The 26,295-nt window shown below is 45.8% G+C and overlaps 1 protein-coding gene across 4 annotated transcripts in view; it reads left to right on the top strand.

Annotated features, from left to right (window-relative positions):
- LOC119968715 (1,4-alpha-glucan-branching enzyme-like) overlaps positions 1-26,295 on the top strand; it is a 707,296-nt gene that overhangs the window by 398,890 nt on the left and 282,111 nt on the right. The gene's annotated exons all lie outside the window — the stretch shown is intronic.

Genomic DNA, 26,295 nt, shown 5'->3' on the forward strand with positions numbered 1-26,295 from the left:
ACCTTTCCCCTAAGATGCTCCTTAAAGTAAGACCATAAGACATAGGAGCAGAATTAGGTCACTCAGCCCATCGAATCTTCTCCGCCATTCAATCATGGCTGATATTTTCTCATCCCCATTCTCCTGCCTTCTCCCCACAACCCCTGATCCCCTTATTAATCAAGAACCTATCTATCTCTGTCTTAAAGACACTCAGTGATTTGGCCTCCGTAGCTTTCTGTGGCAAAGAGTTCCACAGATTCACCACCCTCTGGGTGAAGAAATTCCTCCTCATCTCTGTTTTAAAGGATCGTCCCTTTAGTCTGAGATGGTGTCCTCTGGTTCTAGTTTTTTTTCTACAAGTGGAAACATTCTCTCCACGTCCATTCTATCCAGGCCTCGCAATATCATGGAAGTTTCAATAAGATCCCCCCTCATCCTTCTAAACTTCAACGAGTACAGACCCAGATTCCTCAACCGTTCCTCATTCGACAAGCTCTTCATTCCAGGAAGTGTATCTCCTTAACTGAGTTCTTGGTCAACTGGTCTTGTATTCCCTTATGTAGCTTGACATTATTTTATTTGATCCTCCTGTGAAGCAATATGGGATCTTTTCAATTACATTATATAAATGCGCGTTTGTATATTCTTCCTGTGTCTGCGTGGGTTTCCTCCGGCTGCACCGTTTTCCTCCCATAGTCCAAAGGTGTGCAGGTTAGGTCGTTTGGTCAAGCTAAATAATAATAATCTTTATTATTGTCACAAGTAGGCTTACATTAACACTGCAATGATGATACTGTGAAAATCCCCTAGTCGCCACATTCCGGCGCCTGTTCGAGGACACGGAGGGAGAATTCAGAATGGCCAATTCACCTAACAAGCACGTCTTCTGGGTCCTTTTGGCCCCTTTGTGTCCAAAAGGTTAGGTACCGGGGAAAGGGTGGGGTCTTGGGCCAGGGTTAGGGTCCTCTCTCAGATTTTCGGTTCAAACTCGATGGGCCAAATGGCTTCCTTTTGCACTGTAGGGATTCTAGGAAAATTGGGGGAGAGCAGATTTGAGTGTGTGGGCTGCAGGAGGTTCCAGAGATATAGAGGGCCGAGGCATTTGAAAACAAGGATAAGAATTTTGAAGTTAAGTAGTTGGCTTCACCAGTAGCCACTGTGGCTCAGTCAGCACTGGGTGATGGGTGAACAGGACATGGCCTGAGTTAGGACATGCAGCAAAGTTTTGGATAACCTCCAAATTATGTGGGTAGCATGTGGGAAGCCAGACAGGAGTGTGCAGGTCTCGAGCGAACAAGGATATGGATATAGGTTTCAGCAGCTGATAAATTGAGGCATGACTAAAGTGAGGTGATGTTAGGCAGAGGGAAATAACTGGCCGTGATGGCACAGATATGTGGTCAGAAGCTCACCTCGGAGTCAGATATGACACAAGATTGCAGACAGGAGTGGTTGTGGAACTAAACCCTAATGGATAGCATCATTTTCGGGAAATGGGGAGGGAATGGGAGTAATCTGAACAAAGAAACATTTGCTTCTAATCGGTCGGTCAGATCAGGGTTGTGTTGATGGTGTGAAGGTTATTGATTTTCCTGTTACTTTTAATGAATCTGTTAATGTTTTGAGATTTCAAAATCTGGCGGAGCCAGGAAAATGTTCCTCCTGCTGCGAAATCCTGCATCTTTTTTTTTTTGCTTACTGGTGCCAAATGTTGGAAAGGTATCGGAATTGGGAGCTAATTGGCCCTCCTTCCTCCTCAAAAGTGACAGGTGCTGCTAAATTATGAAAAAGGAACCCTTTTAAAAGCCACCAGAGATTGGAAAAGTGCAGCCTTTGTGGCTACCCTGAGTTAATGAAACCCATATCTAGCTGAAAACACATGGCTACTTACTTTGTGAGCTGACACTACAGATTGATGTAGCTGCGGAGTGCCTCACCACACGCTGAGAGTGCAGAGTCCCTAGTCGGCCTCCAGCAAGAAGCAGCCTCCACCATATCTCACACACTCCCCCATTGGCCTCCTTCATGGAATGCTAATGCAGAGATCTGTGATTCAAATCTCCGGCCTCCCAGAATGATCTGATCACAGCTGAAAGGACGGCAGAAACGGGGCCAGTCTCACCGAGGACAATTTACTCGCGTTGTCGGATCCAAATCACTGCCCACCCTTTGCTTAAACACCGTCAGCCTTGATCACCCGGTTTGGTGGGTAGATCACTCCTTGCCTTTGAGTCAGGAGTTCAAACCACACTCCAGAGATTTGAGCATCTAATCCAGACTGCCGCCCCCGGTGCTGTGCTGATGGGAGTGTTGCCCCATCGGAGGTGTTATCTTTTAAAAAATAAATTTAGAGTACCCAATTCATTTTTTTGAATTAAGGGGCAATTTAGCATGTTCAATTCACCTAGCGTGCACATCTTTGGGTTGTGGGGGTGAAACCCACGCAAACATGGGGAGAATGTGCAAACTCCACACAGACAGTGACCCAGAGCCGGGATCGAACCTGGGACCTCGGCGCCGCGAGACTGCAGTGCTAACCACTGCGCCACCGTGCTGCCCTTTATCTTTAAGATGAGATGGTAAACCGAGACTCCTTCTCTACCCACTGGGTGAACGTAAATGATCCCCATGATGTAAAGAAAAGTGAGTTCTTCCCCGTGTTTGGGCCAGTATTTGACCTTTGAGCCAGCGTAGCTGAAACGGATTCCTGGCTTTTGGATTGTTGGCCGTGTCAGCCCGCTGTGTTTGCAAGCTGCTTTCCACCTTCCACCTTTCACACATTTCACCAGTCACCGAATTAAAAGAGACGTACTTCAGAAGCTGTGAAGCACTTTGATGTCCTGAAGTTGTGCATGTCACCATTCAAACACAAGTTTGTTCTTTTGATTTTTGCCTTGCATTCTTTCATCTATAATGTGGAGATGCCGGCGTTGGACTGGGGTGAGCACAGTAAGAAGTCTGACAACACCAGGTTAAAGTCCAACAGGTTTGATTCATCTATAGGCAGGCGTCAGTGAGCAGGAAAAGCCCGTTTTTCAACTTCATGTTCTGGGGATGTGGTTGGTGAAATGAGCAGCCAGTGCAGCTTCTGCACACTGTGTTACCGAACTCGGCAGTGCCATCCAGTTGCGCTGCAAGGACCCGACAGCAATAAGCAATTGCCCAGGAAATGCTTTATCTCTGCATTTTAACTCAAATGAATTGAAACAAATCAATATAACCAAGCGCATGTTTCCTAATTCTTTTCATTGCTACGACTACTTAGAAAATCTTATAAAAATTCAATGGGTTTTAAATGGGGTTGCTGAAGATTACGCAATTGTTATTGATTAGAATTTTTCTTTAAACAGCAATCGACAGCAATCCTGTCCTTTCTTTGTGGATTTGTCAGAAACCCAATATATTCATGCAGATGTAAAAGCTGATTGAGAACACTGGCATTTTTTATTTCAAGGCTCCCTTCCCAACCTACAGCATGTGTGCGTGTGCAGAGGATTACAGAACGAGGAGTACAAGATTATCCCTGACATTTTTACAATAGGCAGATAGCCTATTATGTTCAAGTCAAAAAAATAATTCTCCCCCATTATTCAGGCTCTTTAATTATATAAATTTACCAGAATGTGGAGGACAGAAGATGATTAAATGACAAGAAGTGACAATGCAACGGGACAAAAGGAGGTAATAATGAAAGAATTTAGAGAAATAAAAGATGTGTGTGAACCCAGGGGATATGTCAATAGTTAAAGTCGAGGAGGAGGGATATGTGGGAAGATTGGAGAAGCAGCGAAGGCGGAGTGTGGTGAAAGAAACGTGGGAGGACCTTGAGGGCACAGACCACCTAAAGTTGGTACTGATAGGGGACCCCACCCCTAAAGTCAGACATGCCTATTACACATTAAACATGTTTATCCATCTGAAGACAGCTATATGTTTGACAATTTGTTTCAGTTAATATCACGCCCCCCACACACACACATGCACCACACACACACACACCACACACATGCACCACATACACAGACACACATGCATCTCACACACACATGCAACACACACACACATGCAACACACACACACATGCATCACACACACATGCATCACACATGCAACACACAGACACACATGCATCACACACACATGCATCACACACACATGCATCTCACACACACATGCATCTCACACACATGCATCACACACACTTGCATCTCACACACACATGCATCTCACACACACATGCATCTCACACACATGCATCACACACACACACGCACATGCGCCATACACGCACATGCGCCATACACACACATGCACCACACACGCACATGCACCACACACGCACATGCACCACACACGCACATGCACCGCACACGCACATGCACCGCACACGCACATGCACCACACACGCACATGCACCACACACACCACACACACACGCATCACACATACATGCACCACACACACACACCCCACAGCCCCTCGCACCACACACACCCCACTCACAGACATGGACTGGCTTGTATCCTTCCTTAGGTAAGGAGACCAAAACTCTATTCAGTATTCTTGTTGCAGTTACACTAATGTCCTGTGTGGTTGTAGTAAAACCTCCCTGCATTTACACTCTATTGTGTTACGACACCCTGTGCTCCAGCATCTCCATGAAATTAAAATGTTTGGCATTTGCACCAATTACCTCCACCTTCGTAGCTTTGAGTGGTATATCTACTTTTAATTAACTTTCCAATGCGACTGGCAGGACTTTGTGAAACTACTTTAAATAAACTGGAGGTAGGTCTACCTGCAGTAAACGCTGAGCAGCTGAGCCATCCTGTTTCCGGCGCCTGTTCGGGGAGGCTGGTACGGGAACAGGCGCCGGAATGTGGCGACTCCGGGCTTTTCACAGTAACTTCATTTGAAGCCTACCTGTGGCAATGAGCGATTTTCATTTCATTTCATTTCATATATTACCACAAACCTGGTGCAACCTGGATTCGTCGTCTAATGCTGCAAAATCCTGGATGTGCCCCCAATTTATGTTACTAAGTCCTGGGTAAGTGTGCGGTCGATTACAGCCCCACACAACCCCCGATTCCCAACTCAAGTCAATTAACCAATAATCTGTCTAATATTTCTGAGATCTTTGGCCCTTGAGTGTTCCAATGACTTAGAGGCACCAGATTTGTAAGTGAAACACAACAACTGTTTATTTATGACAAAAATAGAGCTAAGACATGTAATAATTATAATAGAATAACGGCAGATAATCTACTGCTCCCCCCCCTTTTACCGTTCCACCCTCTACCCAAACATACACAAGACAGACACACAGAGGGGTAATAATAATAAGAGGATGAAGATGAAATGGGAGATGAGTGTCCTTGCTTCGGATATTGAAGTTGTTGCGGAAGCTGCCTGTCCTCCCAGGATGAAGAGTGATTATAACGACTGGTTGGATTGCTAACGAGGATCTTCTGGCAGGAGCATTCAGTCAGAACCCCCCAGGATGTAGGGTTTCCTCTGGGGGAGTCACCTTCCTTTTATTACCCTAGATCTTCACTCAAAAGAACAGCTTCAGGCCAGTACCTGTTTCCTATTTGTTCCCAAATCCACCAGAATGACCGGCAGCCGCCATGAGATAAGAACAGAGTTCCTCACACAGGAGTTTAAAAGGGTTTTTAAACAACTGACCCCGCCTCCAGCTGCTGGCTTCTCTGGATGTCCTGAAGATTTTCTTTGTCTCCCCTCAGAACCAGTTTTCAGCCTGGGTTTTACTCGGTTTCCAGTCACAGTAGAATGTCCTCCAGCTTTATTGAGGAGTTAACAAAAATCTGCATCCGGGTGTTTCGGAGAGGTTCACCCTTTCCGGGAGAGAGAAACTCAAAGAGCCTCATTCAGCTCTGAGTTCAAAACTAAACTAAACTGGAAACAGTCGCACAGAGGGAGGAACATTCCAGAGAACATCCTGACCAATCAGTACCATCTATTGATGAGGCCTGGCAATTCAAAATAGTCTTACTGGTCAACAGCCAAGTCTATCAAGATGGATCAGCAGTCATCTCCCTTACATTTGCTGTTTTGGAATGGAAGTGAATTGTGGGTGATTTTAACTTCCCCGATATTGACTGGGACTCACTTAGTGCGAGAGGCTTGGATGGGGCAGAATTTGTAAGAAGTATCCAGGAGAGTTTCTTCAAACAATGTGTAAACAGTCCAATGAGGAAATGGATTATACTAAACCTGGTATTAGAGAATAATCCGGACAGGAGATCAAAGTTTCAGTCGGGGATAAATCCCTGCCACGTCAACGCTACCACCAAGAAAGCACAACAGCACCTATACTTCCTCAGGAAACTAAGGAAATTCGGCATGTCCACATTAACCCTTACCGACTTTTACAGATGCACTATAGAAAGCATCCTATCGGGCTGCATCACAGCCTGGTATGGCAACTGCTCGTCCCAGGACCGCAAGAAACTTCAGAGAGTCGTGAATACCGCCCAGTCCATCACACAAACCTGCCTCCCATCCATTGACTCAGTCTACACCTCCCGCTGCCTGGGGAAAGCGGGCAGCATAATCAAAGACTCCTCCCACCCGGCTTACTCACTCTTCCAACTTCTTCCATCGGGCAGGAGATACAGAAGTCTGAGAACACGCACAAACAGACTCAAAAACAGCTTCTTCCCCACTGTCGCCAGACTCCTAAATGACCCTCTTATTGACTGACCTCATTAACATTACACCCTGTATACTTCATCCGATGCCGGTGCTTAGGTAGTTACATTGTATACCTTGTGTTGCCCTATTATGTATTTTCTTTTATTCCCCTTTCTTCCCATGTACTTAATGATCTGTTGAGCTGCTCGTAGAAAAATAATTTTCACTGTACCTCGGTACACGTGACAATAAACAAATCCAATCCAATCCCAGGGCCTGGTGGGATTTACCCCAGAATTCTGAGGGACGCAAAGAAGGAAATTGTTGGGGCCCCTCATCCTCTGTCTCTCTGGGGAGAACAATCCCAGTTTATTCAATCTCTCCTCATAGCTAATACCCTCCATATCAGGCAACATCCTGTTAAACCTTTTCTGTACTCTCTCCAAAGCCTCTATGTCCTTCTGGTAGTGTGGTGACCAGAATTGGACACAGTATGGAGCCTAATCAACATTCTGTATAATTGTAACATAATTTGCAAGCTTTTATACTCAGTACCCTGTCCTATATGCTTTCTTTACCACCATTTCCACCTGTGCTGCCATTTTTAAGGATCTGTGGACCTGCACACCCAGATCCCTCGGTGTCTCTATGCTCCTGATGGTTCTGCCATTTATTTTATAGCTCCCATCTGAATTGGATCTACCAAAATGCATCATTAAGTGTTAGTATCCAAGGCCTGATTGGATTTACCCCAGAATACTGAGGAAGGCAAGGGAGGAAATTGCTGGAGCCTTGACCGAAATCTTTACATTCTCATTAGCTACAGAGATCCCAGAGGACTAGAGAATAGCAAATGTTGTTCCTTTGTTTAAGAAAGGAAGAAGAAATAGAACATACAGTGCAGAAGGAGGCCATTCGGCCCATCGAGTCTGCACTGACTCACTTAAGCCCTCACTTCGCACCCTATCCCCGTAATCCAATAACCCCTCCGAAACTTTTTGGACACTAAGGACAATTTATCATGGCCAATCCACCTAATCTGCACATCTTTGGACTGTGGGAGGAAACCGGAGCACCCGGAGGAAACCCACGCAGACACGGGGAGAATGTGCAGACTCCGCACAGACAGTGACCCAGCGGGGAATTGAACCTGGGACCCTGGCGCTGTGAAGCCACAGTGCTATCCACTTGTGCTACCCAATCTGTTATAATCCAGAAAATTATAAGCCGATGAGCCTTATGTCATAAATTATTGGAGAAGGTTCTGAGGGACAGGATTTACTCACATTTGGAAAGAAATGGACTTAATTGTGATGGACAGCATGGCTTTGCGAAGGGGAGGTCGTGTCTACTAACTTGATCAAGTTTTTCGAGGAAGTGGCAAAGATGGTTGATGAAGGGCAGTGACTGTTGTCAGTAAGGCCTTTGACAAGGTCCCTCATGGCAGACTAGTACAAAAGAGGAAGTCGAACAGGATCAGAGGTGAGCTGGCAAGATGGATACAGAACTGGCTCGGTCACAGACGGCAGAGAGTAGCAATGGAAGGGTGCTTTTCTGATTTGAGGACTGTGACTCGTGGTGTTCCGCAGGGATCAGTGCTGGGACCTTTGCTGTTCGTAGTATACATAAATGATTCAGAGGAAAATGTAACTGGTCTGATTAGTAAGTTTGCGGACGACACAAAGGTTGGTGGAGTTGCAGATAATGAAGAGGATGTTGCCTGGTCTGGAGGGTATAGCTATGAGGAGAGGTTGGATAAACTCGGATTGTTTTCACTGGAACAACAGAGGTTGAGGGGTGACCTGACACAGGTTTACAAAGTTATGAATGGCATGGACAGAGTGGATAGACAGACGCTTTTTCCCAGGATGGTAAAGTCAGTTACTGGACGACATAGGTTTAAGGTGCGAGGGGAAAAGGTTTCGTGGAGATGTGCGATGCAACTGTTTTACACAGAGGGTAGTGAGTGCCTGGAACATGGGCAACACCCTCAAATTCAAAGTGCAGTACATCTTAAAGGCATAGGCACATTAAATGATCCACGCACTAAAGGTATAAAAGCCAAAACAAATGAAAATAAAGGGAATAAACAAGGGACAAACAGGGATTCACAGGAGGGTCCTTGCATCTATTCCCCCAGAGAACAAAGGACAGCATCCATTTGCCTTCCTAATTACTTGCTGTACCTGCATGCCATGTTTTGTGATTTAAGTACAAGGACATCAAGATCCCTATGTAATTCATCATTCTGCAGTCTCTCTCCGTTTAAATAATATTGCTGAAGAAAGTCATGCTGCCAAAGCTTTTCGTATTGCACTCATCAGGACAATCACAAAAATGCCAATATCATGGGAAACAATAACTTCATACTGTATGAGAAGAGGGTGTTGATTGGTTGACAAGTGGACCCTGATTGGTGGAGGCATTGCCATGGAGAATGCATCAGTTGGTGGTGACTGACAGTTAACTGTCAAGTATTGTTTGAAATTTAGCCCAAGGAGCTTTATTCTGAATGGTTAAGGCATTACCCAATGAAATGAACCAGAAAATGGCTAGATGACCACACAATACCCATTTGAAACACACCCACACCATAAACTCACTTAAGTGGCAGCTGTCTGGCAATGTAAATAATGAAACCATTAAATTTATAATAAATCTCTCTAACGATGTACTTTCAGTAAGCAAGGAGTTGGTTTTTGCACATGGTTTCAATTTTGATGTGTCTTCGTCCCAGATCAAAAAGGAAGATGTATTTGCTAAGTTCCAACTCCCTCACTCCCAACTCTCCAGCCACAAACCAGTACAGCACTGATTCCAACCTGAAAGTCATCCGTTTAATAATAATAATAATCTTTATTGTCACAAGTAGGCTTACATTAACACTGTAATGAAGTTACTGTGAAAATCCCCTAGTCGCTACACTTTGGTTCCTGTTAGGGTACACTGAGGGAGAATTCAGAATGTCCAATTCACCTAACAGCACGTCTTCCGGGACTGTGGGAGGAAACCTGAGCACCCGGAGGAAACCCACGCAGACACGGGGAGAACGTGCAGACTCCGCACAGACAGTGACCCAAGCCGCAAATCGAACCTGGGACCCTGGAGCTGCGAAGCAACAATGCTAACCACTGTGCTCCCTGTTTCCTGGTAGTTAACCAATCCTCTATTCATGTTAATACATCAACACCGTAAGCTCTTATTTTATGTGACACCTTATTAAATGCCTGTTGGAAGCCTAAATATACTGCATCTGCTGGTTCCCCCTTCTCCATCCTCAAAAAAACAAATAGATATCTCAAAACCATGTTGACTCTGCCTGGTTATATTCTGATTCATTTTTAATGTCCTGCTACCACCTCCTTAGCAATGCATTCTAGCGTTTTCTCAAGAGCAGATTTAGACAGATGGAGGAGACATTACCAGCCATTACTGGAACGGCATTGCGGAGGTTGTGGGAGTTAACCCATTGAAGATGGTGATATCCTTGAAACCTAATCCTCCTCCTCACCACTTCTCCCTCATACCAAACACTCCTCTCATTCACAAGCTGTAGGTAGTGTCACCATACACTTCATACTTACCCTCCCAACCTCCCTCCCCTTCTCTGCAACCTTATCCTTGTGCCATTATCCTTTTACATAACCAAGAGCTGAATCTTAACCCGGCAGTGAGGAACAGCAAAAAGACGGTGATGATGAAGACACCGTGATGATTTCACATTGGCCACACCAGCTCGGATACTGGTGGGTGCTAATGCGTAGATTAGAACCATGATCTGATTGTGGTGAGACACTGAGCATAAACTGATCTCCAACAAGGACATGATAATGCAGGTGCAAGCTCGCCTGAGGGCGATGTTGTTCCCTGGTTCAGCTGCAAAACTCTAACATGAGGATGGAGCAGCCTCCAGATGAATGTTGATGACTGCGAACCAAAATGTTTCTGGCATTGGAGAGCCTGCCAGAAACATTGCTGTTACTGTCGAGGGCCATCGAAGAGACCAACACCAACTTGGCACAGAGCTTTGCTCAAAGCTGAGAGCCCATCTTTTCCAGCATTGAAGTCATGGACATCTTTGTTCACATACTTGTGGACCCATCCACGCTGCAGTATTTGGTGGCCAATTTTGAAGCTTCCGTTGCAGCTCAAGTCGCAATATTGAGTGCTGCTGTGTAAGTTCAGACAGCAGTAATGTAATGTCAGACTGCTGCCATCATGTCTGTATTTATGGAGTCCCAAGGGGGTAGCAGAGAACAAACATCTGTGCTGCTACAGATTGCTGGGATTGCTGAGAAGGTGTGACAGCGGCTCCATTGAGCATGATCCTGCTGCCCTGTTTGAAGAAGATGGTATTTGTCCTCTCATCCTTGCCACTTTACCAGTATGTTTGCTCTGCATGTCAGCCAGCCGGTCAGCTAGACTGGTGCAGCCTGAAGTCAGTCCTTCTAAATGCAGAGCTGCTTGGGGTTAACCTCTAAAGCCATCTGTTGTGTCTTCTACTGAAGTTCACTGCTGAGGTTCAGGTGGGGGAATTGATTCCTGAATACCGTGGGTGGATATATCCTGCTGAGACATATTCTTCCCTCCTTTTCCTCACTCTTCTAGCAGCTTGTCCTGCTCAGGGTAGCCCCAGTTCCCCACGTCACGCTGCATTGCAAAGCAATGCCCATGTCTGAGTGCAACTTGTTTTTGCAGAAGCCTTCAAGTGAGCGGAAAATCATTCAGTATCTGGCCCTTCACTCCCTGCCAGCCTTTGCAAGTTGCAACGCCTATAGAAAGCTCCAGCACTTGCAGAATAGTGGCAGCAGTCAGGATAGGTCAGCCAGCAACTAACCTGGAAATAGCTCATCCCTTTGAATAGTGTTAGTGAAGATAATAATAATAACTTTTTATTGTCACAAGTATGAAGTGACTGCGAAAAGCCCCTAGTCGCCACATTCCGGCGCCTGTTCGGTCAAGCTGGTACGGGAATTGAACCCGCACTGCTGGCCTCGTTCTGCATCACAAACCAGCTACCTAGCCCACTGAGCTAAACCAGCCAGATCCTGCTTTCTGTTGAACTTGTGCTCAACAGTGTCAAGTTAAGAGAGATCATTGGGTGGAACGTAGATCTCCGGGGTGGCACCACCGGCATCAAACAGCTTTATGCCGTGAATAACGTCAGGGTCTGCCTGCTCCACACACCGGCGGGTGCACCCATGTGGCTTCACATGTGGGAACAAGAATGGGAACATATGAACATACAAATTAGGAGCAGGAGTAGGCCATTCAGCCCCTCGAGCCTGCTCCGCCATTCAATAAGATCGCAGCTGATCTAATTTTAACCTTGGCTTCAAATTCCTGCCTACCCCCGATAACCTTCCACCCCCTTGCTTATCGAGAATCAATCAACAGCTGCCTTAAAAATACTCAAAGACTGCCCTAACCACCTTGAGGAAGAGAATTCCAAAGTCCCAGAACCCTCTGAGAGAAACAACAATTCTCATCTCTGTCTTCAATGGCCGGCCCCTTATTTTTATGCGGTTGAGACGAGCTTAGTTATAGAAACTGGGCGGCATGGACAAGTTGGGCCGAAGGGCCTGTTTTCATGCTGTAAACATCTATGACTCTCAGTAAATAGAATGTTAAATAATTCTATATTTTCACACCAAGTGCCAACTGCTCACATCCACAAGCTCTTGAAATACTGGTGCTCCCGTCTTCTTGCTGGTTTTCCTGCAATCTGTGAGAGCAGTGAAGCATTTGTCTGAAGATCCTGTGCTCTGATGTTGTGTCTCAGAGCTGTAAAGTTCTGCTTGCTTCTGATTGCTTGAGTTTTACCCTCAACCCTCTGGCACCCCAGCAATATTTCACCACCCAAGTACACAAAATGCCAACCATGCTCACTTGGTTGTGCGCCCACATCCGGGCACGAGGGTTCTGCTTTCGAGCCCCATTCCAAAGTTTCTAAAACACAAACGTCAAGGCTGATGCTTCCGTTGCAGCACTGAGGGAGGCAGTCTGTCAGATGAGGCTTTAAACTGAGGCCCCGATTTCTCCTTCAGCTGTGGGACAGTGATTCCACTACACTATTCAAAAAGGAGCAGGGACTTCTCCTCAGTGTTGTGGCTACTATTTATCCTTGAAGCAGCATCACTATAAACATTTTTGTTTGTGGCGTTTGCTACGTGCAAATTGGCTGCAATATTTCCCACAGTACTATAGTGAGTACACGTCAGAAAGTATTTCTTTGGCAGTAAAGTGCTTTGGGAGCATCCAAAAGATATGATGGAAGTTCAAGTTCTTCCTTTATATGCATCTATATAAATTCACATCCCTTATCAGATAATTATTCAGTTCCTTTTTGTTTCAAGAATCAAATCAACACAGGGCAAATTGATTTTGGTGGCAATCACTTCCACCTGACGACTCCCTTGCCAGGAAATGTGTCTTCTGAGCTCCAGTATAAACAATGAGAGCTTAACCAGTTTGGTAATATAATAACAAAGGGACAACATTGCTTGCATTTATATAGCAGTTTTAGCACAGTAGCATGTCTCAAGGGACTTAATCGGAACTTTGTCAAACAGAAGTTGACACCAAGTCACAACAGGCGATATTTGGAGAAGTGATGGAAAGTTTGAACAATGTGGCAGGTTTGAAGGAATGTCTGGCAGCAGATGAGAGAGGCAGAGGTGATCAGGGAGGGAATCTCAGAACTCTGCGGGCGTTGGCAACTGAAGGAATGAGCACCAAAGAACAAAGAAAAGTACAGCAGAGGAACAGGCCCTTCAGCCCTTCAAGCCCGTGCCGACCATGCTGCTCGACTAAACTACAATCTTCTACACTTCCGGGGTCTGTATCCCTCTATTCCCATCCTATTCATGTATTTGTCAAGATGCCCCTTAAATGTCACGATCGTCCCTGCTTCCACCACCTCCTCCGGCAGCGAGTTCCAGGCACCCACTACCCTCTGTGTAAAAAAACTTGCCTCGTACATCTCCTCTAAACCTTGCCCCCCACACCTTAAACCTATGCCCCCCAGTAATTGACCCCTCTATCCTGGGGAAAAGCCTCTGACTATCCACTCTGTCTGTGCCCCTCATAATTTTGTAAACCTCTATCAGATCGCCCCTCAACCTCCGTCATTCCAGTGAGAACAAAACGAGTTTATTCAACCGCTCCTCATAGCTAATGCCCTCCATACCAGGCAACATCCTGGTAAATCTCTTCTGCATCCTCTCTAAAGCCTCCACATCCTTCTGGTAGTGTGGCGACCAGAATTGAACACTATACTCCAAGTGTTCTAACTAAGGTTCTATACAGCTGCAACATGACTTGCCAATTCTTATACTCAATGCCCAGCCAATGAAGGCAAGCATGCCGTATGCCTTCTTGACTACCTTCTCCACCTGTGTTGCCCCTTTCAGTGACCTGTGGACCTGTGCACCTAGATCTCTCTGACTTTCAATACTCTTGAGGGTTCTACCATTCACTGTATATTCCCCATCTGCATTAGACCTTTCAAAATGCATTACCTCACATTTGTCTGGATTAAGGCCTTTGTCTGGATTGTCAGGGCAGCACGGTAGCATGGTGGTTAGCATAAATGCTTCACAGCTCCAGGGTCCCAGGTTCGATTCCCGTCTGGATCACTGTCTGTGCGGAGTCTGCACGTCCTCCCCGTGTGTGCGTGGGTTTCCTCCGGGTGCTCCGGTTTCCTCCCACAGTCCAAAGATGTGCGGGTTAGGTGGATTGGCCAGGCTAAATTGCCCTTAGTGTCCTAAAAAATAAGTTTCATGGGGGTTGTTGGGTTACTGGTATAGGGTGGATGTGTGGGCTTGAGTGGGGTGATCATTGCTCGGCACAACATCGAGGACCGAAGGGCCTGTTCTGTGCTGTACTGTTCTATGTTTCTATGTAAACTCCATCTGCCATCTCTCCGCCCAAGTCTCCAAACAATCTAAATCCTGCTGTATCCTCTGACAGTCCTCATCGCTATCCGCAATTCCACCAACCTTTGTGTCGTCTGCAAACTTACTAATCAGACCAGTTACATTTTCCTCCAAATCAATTATTTATACTACGAACAGCAAAGGTCCCAGCACTGATCCCTGTGGAACACCACTAGTCACAGCCCTCCAATTAGAAAAGCACCCTTCCATTGCTACTCTCTGCCTTCTATGACCGAGCCAGTTCTGTATCCACTTTGCCAGCTCATCCCTGATCCCGTGTGACTTCACCTTTTGTACCAGTCTACCATGAGGGACCTTGTCAAAGGCCTTACTGAAGTCCATATAGACAACATCCACTGCCCTACCTGCATCAATCATCTTTGTGACCTCTTCGAAAAACTCTATCTAGTGAGACACGACCTCCCCTTCACAATACCATGCTGCCTCTCACTAATACGTCCATTTGCTTCCAAATGGGAGTAGACCCTGTCTCGAAGAATTCTCTCCAGAAATTTCCCTGCCACTGACGTCAGGCTCACCGGCCTGTAATTCCCTGGATTATGCTTGCTACCCTTTTTAAACAAAGGAACAACATTAGCTATTCTCCAGTCCTCCGGGACATCACCTGTAGACAGGAGGATCCAAAGATTTCTGTCAAGGCCTCAGCAATTTCCTCTCTAACCTCCTTCAGTATTCTGGGATAGATCCCATCAGGCCCTGGGGACTTATCTACCTTAATATTTTTCAAGACGCCCAACACCTCGTCTTTTTGGATCTCAATGTGACCCAGACTATCTACACGCCCTTCTCCAGACTCAACATCCACCAATTGGGGCAGCACGGTAGCATTGTGGATAGCACAATCGCTTCACAGCTCCAGGGTCCCAGGTTCGATTCCCCGCTGGGTCACTGTCTGTGTGGAGTCTGCACGTTCTCCCCGTGTCTGCGTGGGTTTCCTCCGGGTGCTCCGGTTTCCTCCCACAGTTCAAAGATGTGCAGGTTAGGTGGATTGGCCACACTAAATTGCCCTTAGTGTTCAAAATTGCCCTTAGTGTTGGGTGGGGTTACTGGGTTATGGGGATAGGGTGGAGGTGTTGACCTTGGGTAGGATGCTCTTTCCAAGAGCCAGTGCAGACTCGATGGGCCGAATGGCCTCCTTCTACACTGTAAATTCTAAGTAATTCCTTCTCTTTGGTGAATACTGATGCAAAGTATTCATTTGGTAACTCACCTATTTCTTCTGGCTCCACACATAGATTCCCTCGCCTATCCTTCAGTGGGATACTGGAAGTGGGATACTGCTGCCAGACATTCCTTCAAACCTGCCACATTGTTCAACCCTCTTGCTTTTTATGTACGTGTAAAATGCCTAGGGATTTTCCTTAACCCTATTTGCCAATGACTTTTCGTGACCCCTTCTAGCCCTCCTCACTCCTTGCTTAAGTTCCTTCCTACTTTCCTTATATTCCACACAGGCTTCGTCTGGTCCCAGCCTTCTAGCCCTGACAAATGCCTCCAATGCTGGAGTGATTAAAATCAGGGATGCGCAAGAAGCTTGGATTGATAAGAGTGCTGAGATCTTGAAGGAGTTATCAGTCTGGAAAAGGTTACAGAGTTAGGGAGGGGCAACCTTATGGTGGGTTTTGAAAACAAGAATGAGACCTTCAAAACTGAGGTGTTACAATAACTCCATTCAGTATCAATCAGTGAATGTGGGGATGATTAATCATAGAATCATAGAATTTACAGTGCAGAAGGAGGCCATTTAGCCCATTGTGTGCACCAGCCCTTGTAAAGAGCACCCTACTTAAGCCCGCACCTCCACCCTATCCCCGTAACCCAATAACCCTGCCTGATCTTTTTGGACACTAAGGGCAATTTAGCATGGCCAATCCACCTACCTGCACATCTTTGGAAGGTGGGAGGAAACCGGAGCACCCGGAGGAAACCCACGCAGACACGGGGCGAACGTGCAGACTCCGCACAAACAGTGATCCAATCCGGGAATTGAACCTGGGACCCTGGAGCTATGAGGTAATAGTGCCACACTTGTTGAAGTCCTGACTCCTCAAGTCGGCACAGTAGCACTGTGGTTAGCACTGTTGCTTCACAGCGCCAGGGACCCGGGTACAATTCCCGGCTTGGATCACTATCTGTGCGGAGTCTGCAGTTTCTCCCTGTGTCTGCGTGGGTTTCCTCCGGGTGCTCCGATTTCCTCCCACAAGTCCCGAAAGACGTGCTGTTAGGTAACTTGGACATTCTGAATTCTCCCTCTGCGTACCCGAACAGGCGCCGTAGTGTGGCGACGGGATTTTCACAGTAGCTTAATTGCAGTGTTAATGTAAGTATACTTATGACAATAAAGATTATTATTAGCATGATGCTGTGAATATTTAATTGCATTTTACAGCCAACTGGGGATCATTACTTGCCTTCACTTGCTCTTCTCCAACACAGTCCTGAAAATCCTTTTTTGCTTTGTTGTTGAGATGTGTGACCCTTATTATCATTTATTATCCAGCGGAACTTGTCCTGGGCGTTTTGAGTTAATCACGTTGATTGGGCAAGCATAGGTTCCCTTCGTCAGTAAAACAATTGGATTTTCTAACTGTTCAGCAGCTTTATTCGGCATTTTCCTGTTGCTAGTCCACAGTTTACAAGATTTATTGAATTCAGTTTCACAACTTGTCGTGGTGAGATTTGAACTCAGACCTCTGGGTTACTAATCCAGTCCCATAGTCACTGGGCTGCATTAATCAAGGATATGGAATCCGATAGGATGGTGTAAATTGGAATGAATATACAATGAGACAGAGAAGAGCAGAGTATATTTGAACAGATTAACCTTGCCTTCTAAGGCCTTGCCTGCAGTGTTTCTTCAACCTATTAACATTTAAAATATCAAATATGTTTCTTAAGTTCAGAGCCAAGTATGGAACTGAGCCTTGTCGACCAGGAGAATCTCGGATTTGATTTCTAGCCTGTGCTGTTTGTTCATTACTGTTGAGGTGGCGACAGGAGGGCAATTGATCTCTGCGCTCCTGAGCGATAGAGGAGGTTTTGTTAAAAATTCAGCCTCAGGACGTGTGCGCTGCTGAAATGGCTATAACCTCACCAAGGCTCCTTCGACAGCACCTTGCAAACATGTGACTTCCACCACCTAGAAGGTCAAGGGGAACAGATATATGGGAACACCGCCATTTGCAAGTTCCCTCCAAGCCTCCCACTATCCTGACTTGTAACTACATCACCATTGCTTCATTATCGCTGGGTTACACTCCTGGAACTCCCTCCCCAACAGCACTGGGGGTGTACTGACACCACGTGGACTGCAGCGGTTCAAGGAGATGGCTCACAACTATATTCTCGAGGGCCGGTTGAGAATGGGCAATGAATACTGGTACAGCCGCCAATATCCACATCCCGGGAACGAATGAAACAAAAAGGATTTATTGCTCATCCCGACTTCCCCTTGAAAGAATGGTGAGCTTTCTTGAACCACTGCAGTCCGTGTGATGAAGGTGCTCCACACTCCTGAATTGTGACCCAGTGACTGTAAAGGAGTGGCCAATATACGGACTAACTTGGGTGTTGTGTGCTTGTAGGCAAACTTGAAGGTGACTACTGTCCAAGCTTTTGCTTCCCTTTGCCTTCAAGTTGGTGGAGGGAGTGATGGTGGAGGGAGTGGATGTTTAAGGTGGCGGATGGGATACTGTTCAAGCTGCGGTTTGGTGTTGAGCTTCTGCAGGGTTTTTGGAGCTGCCCTTTTCCAAGCATGGGCAGAGTGTTCCATCACATTCCTGACTTGTGGATAATGGAGAGTTTCTGGAACATCAGGAGGCAAGTCATTCACCACAGAGTACTCAGCCTCTGACCTCTTAAGAGGGGTTTGCCTTTGCTGCTGCGTTCTGCTGAGTTGGCAGGATGACAGTCTTGTTGACCTCACTGATCGCTGTCCAGTGGGAATTAATCAGGGGCAACACTGAACCAGACTTAACAATGGTTCCGGTCTTCGCTGTAACTTGTGAAGAGCATCTCTCCACTGCTCCATTGCAGATGGGCCCAGGTTTTGCTTGAGTCTTATGAACACTGACTGAGGTATTGAGCTTATGTTTCTCTTCACCAATCTGTTGTTCGGATGAGATGCTAATCTGTGATCCTGTCTGCTTGCTCGGGTGGTTGTGATCGGTCCCATGGACTATTACACTGTTCTCTCTCTGAGTTCACTGCCCTCTTATCCTCCCACGATCTCTACCACTGTAAACTCCCCAGTGCGTATTCAAAGGCCATTCTCTTGACTTAGCCCTCTCACCTGGCCTTGCTGGTCCCATCATTTCAATTGTAGCTAAGGCCATCTCTATCAGTTCCTTGTGCCACTCACCATCCGCAGCCCCATTCCAGGTCCCAGCTGTAAACCTTTCTGTATCGACCCCCGGAAAAATATATTTCCCAATTCACTTTCAAAATCCTAGCTCTCGAGCCTTTTGTAACTCCATTCACCACAACTTATTCTGCTGCTACCAATTTACTTAACCATGCCGTAACCTCCACCTTGCATGTCCTCTCCCTCACCCAGGCTATTCCCACTGGTACAATCTTCAACTCCGCTCTCTTATTTCCCAGAGACAGAGACATAGAACAGTACAGCACAGAACAGGCCCTTCGGCCCTCGATGTTGTGCCGAGCAATGATCACCCTACTTAAACCCACGTAACCCGTATACCCGTAACCCAACAATCCCCCCATTAACCTTACACTACGGGCAATTTAGCATGGCCAATCCACCTAACCCGCACATCTTTGGACTGTGGGAGTAAACCGGAGCACCCGGAGGAAACCCACGCAGACACGGGGAGGATGTGCAGACTCCACACAGACAGTGACCCAGCCGGGAATCGAACCTGGGACCCTGGAGCTGTGAAGCATTGATGCTAACCACCATGTTACCGTGAGGCCCCAAATGCTACCGTGAGGCCCCTCATGAATGGATGTGGTAGACAACTGGTTTTGCATCCGCATTAGCCATCAACTGCCGGATCTGGCTCGATATTTGAGACACTCCTTAAAATTTACCTCTTTGTCCAGGCTTGTGGTCATCTCACTGAATCTCTCATTCTGTGGCTCCGTGTCAGCCTTCTATCCTGTGAAGCATTACTTTAAATGTGCGATATAAATATTTTTCAAGAGCAATGTCATTGTCCCCGGTGTCCTGACTAATACTTAGCTCTCAGCTAACATCAGATTATCTAGTTGTTATCGTATTCCTGATGGTGGGGCCTTAATATGAACAAAACTACTTTGTGTTTCCCTACATTACAACATTGATATCACTTCAAAAGTACTTATTTGGTTGTAAATCTCTTTCGAACATCCGCTAAGGTTGTGACAGGTGCTATATAAATGCAAATTCTTTCCTTCAAGATGCCAGGGAAATGCAAGCTGGCCTTGAGTGGAATTGCTGGCTTGTGCCTAATTGTATGCAGAGTTTTTCCAGTGAACCTATCTTACATTAATTGGGTTGAGACAATCGGAGCTCATTTGGTGTCTGAGGATTTCATCACCTAAGGCTGGGACCAGCACAAAGTCAGATCTCATTCATGAATGGAAATCCGGTGACTGACCCTCCGGTCTATTTCCCAACAATTCAACTCTGAATGGATTTTAATAATCCATCACAGAATAATTAGGTTCAAAGTGGGACAAAAATAAGAATAGTTCAGATTGCATCAGATTGTTTTTGTTGGGAAATATTTAACTTTCAGACATTGCAAGTGCAGTTTTGATTGAATCAGTCTGACATAAAGGCGAGTAAATTAATGTTTGAACAGCAGGTGGTAAAAGCATGAGACATGCACTGTAGCATGTTTAGGGGGGGGCAGTGGCGTAGTGATATTGTCACCAGATTAGTAATACTCTGGCGACCCAGTTCAAATCCCGCCACTGCAGATGGTGAAAATGTGAATTCATTAAAAGTCTGGAATTAAAAGTCTAAAGATGACCATGAAACCATTGTCGATTGTCGTAAAAACCCATCTGGTTCACTAATGTTCTTTAGGGAAGGAAATCTGCCGTCCTTACCCGGTCTGACCTACATGTGACTCCAGACCCACAGAAATGTCATTGACTCTTAACTGCCCCCTCGAGGGGTGGCACGGTAGCACAGTGGTTAGCACTGTTGCTTCACAGTGCCAGGTTGGATCACTGTCTGTGCGGCGTCTGCGCGTTCTCCCCGTGTCTGCGTGGGTTTCCTCCGGGTGCTCTGGTTTCCTCCCACAAGTTCTGAAAGACGTGCTATTCGGTAATTTGGACATTCTGAATTCTCCCTCTGTGTACCCGAACAGGCGCCGGAATGTGGCGACTAGGGGATTTTCACAGTAACTTCATTGCAGTGTTAATGTCAGCCTACTTGTGACAGTAAAAATTATTATTATAAACTACAGTCACCAAGTTTGTAACTTTAACACAAGTAACCTATTATGTACAGTAGTAAAATTAAACTGACAGAAAAATGTAACTGATTATCGAATCCTCCTTTCCCACCCCCCCTTCCCTTTCCAACTGCACCCACTTTCTGTATGTTTATAGATATATATAATATACACACACACACGCACACAACACAGGGAAAAAGGTGATTGGGAGGTAAAGAAAATATTAATAAAAATAAAACCATATCTGATGCAGTGGCATGGCTTCCAGTTAATGTTTTTCTGGAGTTCAAGCTTTTGTTTTGGTACCTCTTCCTTTGATGCATGCGATGAATTTCTCTGCCAAGGTTGTCTACTTTCTTTGTAGATTCAGGATTAGTTCAAGTTTACAACAAATATGTGCCAGACACTCGCTGGTTTTAGAACAATAAAGCAGTTCTTTACATCAGCAGAGAGAGAGAGTGTCCCTTTCACTTCCAAGGTCTAAAAACTTGTGCCCAGTTGTCTCAAAAGGCTCCATGCAGGAACCAGACACTGACTGTTGTCAGAAAGACCACTGTCCCTGGCCAACCCACAGGCTGCCAGTGAGCCAATTGAACCAAATTCCTCCAAAGCTAGTTCCTAAGATTCACTCGGCGCCAAGTCTGTTTCTCCTCTCCAAAATACAAAACCTGGAAACACAATATCCTGCAAGCCGGCTGCTCCAGCCCGAGTCCTCTGCTTAAACCCACAGTCCGAATATGTGTGCATCGACCAAAAGTAGAAAAGAAAAGAAAATGGGAATAAATAGGAATGTGATTGCACTCACATTCCCCCTGCATCTCTTATGTCCTCCTATTCCTTGTATAATCAGCTAATTGGATTGGCTTTACACTGTCTACTTTAGCCAAAGTGATCCGAAACATGTTCACGTCAATCAAATCTCCCCTCAACCGCCTTTCTCCAAGGAGAATCTTCTCCAGCTTAACCTTGTAGGTAAATTCCCTCGATCCAGGAGCCATTCTGGTAAATCCCCTCTGCACCTTCTCAAGGACCCTTGCATCTTTCCTCAAATATGGTGGTGGCCAGAACTGAATACGGTATTGTAGCAGTGGCCTATAAAACCTGAGTTTTATAAAAGTCCAGCATAACACCCTACTTTTAGAAGCTTAGTGCTTCTGTTTCTGAAGCTCAAGATCTTAGATGATTTGTCACCCACTCATTATGTCCAACCCCCTTCACAATCTATGCACATAACATCTCTCCCCCACCCCCCAAAAAATGGGTTCCTCCTGTGCCTGTATGCTCTTTAGAACCGTGCCATTAAGTCTATATTGTCTCTCCCTATTCCTTCTCCCAATATGCATCACCTCACACTTCTCCGTGTTGAACTATACCTGCCTCCTGCCTGCCCATTCTGCTAGTCTATCTGTATCCAGTTGCAGTCCATTGGAATTGTCCTCACTATCCTTGGCCCTTTGCTTGGCTTTGGTTATATTGGCTAATTTTTCTCTGTATTCCAAAAGACAATGCATTTACACCTATCTAAAAGCAAAAATGTTCCGAGCTCTGAACGTTGGGGAACATCATTCCACCATCCCCATGTCTGCGTGGATTTCCTCTGGGTGCTCCGGTTTCCTCCCACAGTACAAAGACGTGCAGGTTAGGCGGATTGGCCATGATAAATTTCCCTGTGTCCAAAAAGGTTAGGAGGGGCTATTGGGTTACAGAGATAGGGTGGAAGTGAGGGCTTAAGTGGGTCGGTGCAGACTTGATGGGCCGAATGGCCTCCTTTTGCACTGTATGTTCTATGTTCTATCCTCCAGTCTAAAAGACCACCGATATCCACAACTCGCTATTTCCCGTGCTTCAGCCAATGATTTGTTCAAGTTGACATTGACCTTCCTATTCCATGAATCTCACATTTTGATAGCCAGCCTTTTATATCGTACTTTGTGAAATGTTTTCTCAAGATTCATACATCACCTGCATTCATCAATGCTTTCTGTTAATTCATGAAAAAAATCAATTAAATCAGTCAAGTACAATCTGCGTTTTACAAATCTTTGCTGGTTCTCCTTCTCAATGCTTATTCAACTGCCTGTTCATTCTTTTCCCCCTGATTATTGTTTCTAACACTTTACCCATCAATGATGTTGAGCCAATCTGCCTGTTTTTACTCAGAAGGACCTTATGCCTTTTCTTGAATATGGCTGTCACACTTGGCATCCTCCAATCCCCTGGCACATCCTCTGAGTATGGCATCAAGGAGCTTTAGCAAAACCGGAGTCATGGGAATCAGGAAAAACTCTCCGCTGGTTGGAGTCATACCTGGCACAAGGGAAGATGGTTGTGGTGATTGGAGGTCGATCATCTCAGCACAGGATATCACGGTAGAAGTTCCTCTGGGTAATGTCCTCTTCAGCTGCTTCATCAATGACCTCCCTTCCACCATGAGGTCAGAAGTGGGGATGTTCACAGATGACTGCACAATGTTCAGCACCATTCGCGACTCCTCAGATAGTGAAGTAGTTCATATCCAAATGTAGCAGGACCTGGACAATATCCAGGCTTGGGCTGACAAGTGGCAAGTTACATTTGTGCCACACAAGTGCCAGGCAATCACCATCTCCTACAAGAGAGAATCTAAACATGGCCCTTTGACATTCAATGGCAATACCATCGCTGAATCCCCACAATCAACATCCTGGGGGTTATCATTGACCAGAACTGAATTGGACTAGCCACATTAATACTGTGGCTACCAGAGGAGGTTAAAGGCTAGGAATCCTGCGGTGAGTAACCCACTTCCTGACTTAGCAAAGCCTGTCCCCAATCCACAAGGGACAAAGCACGAGTGTAATGGAACTCTTGACTTGTCTGGATTAGTGCAACTCCAACAACATTCAAAATGCTCGACACAATCCAGGACAAAGCCTGATTGATTGGCAACCCATTCACAAACATTCACTCCCTCCACCAACGAAGAACAGTGGCAGCCGTGTGTACCATCTACACGATGCACTGCAGTAACTCCCCAAGGTTCCTCAGACAGCACCTTCCAAACCCACGTCCACTACCATCTAGAAGGACAAGAGCAGCAGATACCTGGGAACCCCACCACCTGGAGGATTCCCTCCAAGTCACTCACCACCCTGACTTGGAAATATATCGCTGTTCCTTCACTGTTGCTGGGGCAAAATCCTGGAACTCCCTCCCTAACAGCACTGTGGATGTACCTACACTTCAAAGACTGAAGCTGTTCAAGAAGGCCATCTTCTGAAGGGCAACTAGGGATGGGTAATAAATGCTGGCCTAACCAGCAATGTCCACAGCCCTTAATGTTCATGTGAATGTTTGTGAATGGGTTGCCAATCAATCAGGCTTTGTCCTGGATTGTGTCGAGCATTTCGAATGTCGCTGGCTGGGTCAGCATTTATTGCCCATCCCCAAGGCACTTAAGGGTCAACCACATTGCTGTGGGTCTGGTGTCACATGTAGGTCAGACTAGGTAAGGACGGCAGATTTCCTTCCCTGAAGGGCATTAGTAGGGACTGGTTTAGCTCACTGGGCTAAATCGCTGGCTTTGAAAGCAGGTCAGCAGCACGGTTCGATTCCCGTACCAGCCTCCCCAAACAGGCGCCGGAATGTGGCGACTAGGGGCTTTTTACAGTAACTTAATTGAAGCCTACTCATGACGATAAGCAATTTTCTATTTCTATTTCTCGTGAACCAGATGGGTTTTTATGACATTCTACAGTGGTTTCATGGTCATCATTAGACCAGAATTTTTATTGAGTTCATGTTCCGCCATCTGTCCTGGTGGGATTGGAACCCAGGTCCCCAGAGCATTACCCTGGATTATTAGTCCAGTGACAATACCACTACGCCACTGCCTCCCCTGTTTTTTGTTCTGCTTTTTGTGGACACGACACCTGGTCAATTTTCCACATTGTCTCATGGAATCGAGTGTTGCAGCTGTCCTTGAACAGTTTTGCTAAGTTCTGAAGCATTTATCCACAGGCCATTGTCCGGGGCCTGTGGCCTTTGCTTTGTCCAGTGTCTTCATTTCCCGACTTTCCGTTTTACATGCGAGCAGAAATTCTCACAAGCTGTTTTTATATTTCTTGCCAGTTTTCTCTAATTGCAGTTTTTTTCTCTTTCTTTATGAATATTTGGTGATCCTTTGGAATCTAAAACGTTCTTATTCCCCTGGCTCACTACTCTTGGCAAGTTATCAGCCTCTTCTAATTCAGTATAATCATTAACCTCAAGGATGGTTCATTTTTCCTCTGGAACTTTTCTTTCACACTGGAATACAAATTAGTTTGGGATGATGCAATATTTTTGCAAAAGTTTCCTAATGTTTATCCTCCAATCCAATTATCTAGTCTCACTGGAACCACCTTGCCCCACATATCAATGTGGTTCGGTCTAAGACCCTGGTTTATGAAATATTATGGAAGGGTTTTATTGGATAGTTGTGGAGAAGATGGTGCCACTGGTGTCGAAACCAAAACTAGGGGTCAGAAATATAAGATTCCAAAGAGGAACAGGAGTTTTATCTCCAGTGTCCTGCCCAAGATCTTTCGCTCAATTGACCTGACAAAACAAGATTATTTGATCATCATCATCCCATTTTATGGGGCTTGCTGTTCACATATTGGCTGCCAGGCTTCATATTTTTCATCAGGTCCCAGATCTGAGGCGTTCAAGAGGGCGACCCTGACCTTTTCAAGAAATCCAGGTACGACCTCTGCAAAGCCATCATGGATGCCAAGAGACAATACTCGACGAAGCTAAAGTCTCAGACTAGCGTGACAGACTCTGGTCGGTTGTGGCTAGACTCAAACAACATAACGGGTGTCAGCTTCACCCGAAGCCTGTGCCTGGATATTTACATTGTGTATTTATGTATGGCCAATGTTTTGTTTTCATGTGTGGAATGATCTGTCTGGACTGTACACAGAACAATACTTTTCACTGCTCCTCGGTACACGTGACAATAAATTAAATCAGTAACTACAGTTCAATGTACTTTATTGGCTATAAAGTCTTTTGGATGTCCTGTAGTTGTGAAGGACGTTCTAGAAATGCAGCTCTGTCTTTCTTTCAGCGTGGATCGGTGGTTGATGGGTGTGAGTTTGGATATGGGCAGCTGAGTTCTGTATGAGCTCAGATTTACAGAGGAAAGCGACAGTCAGGCAGGAGAACAGTAGTTGAGCCTTGAACGACGGCACTGCTGGAACGCAACCCGCTGTGTGAGCAGAGCTCTGTTTCTATTGTGTTATTTATGGACTGTGTTCTATTTT

This window comes from Scyliorhinus canicula, chromosome 7, assembly GCF_902713615.1.
Source record: "Scyliorhinus canicula chromosome 7, sScyCan1.1, whole genome shotgun sequence".
NCBI lineage: Eukaryota > Metazoa > Chordata > Chondrichthyes > Carcharhiniformes > Scyliorhinidae > Scyliorhinus > Scyliorhinus canicula.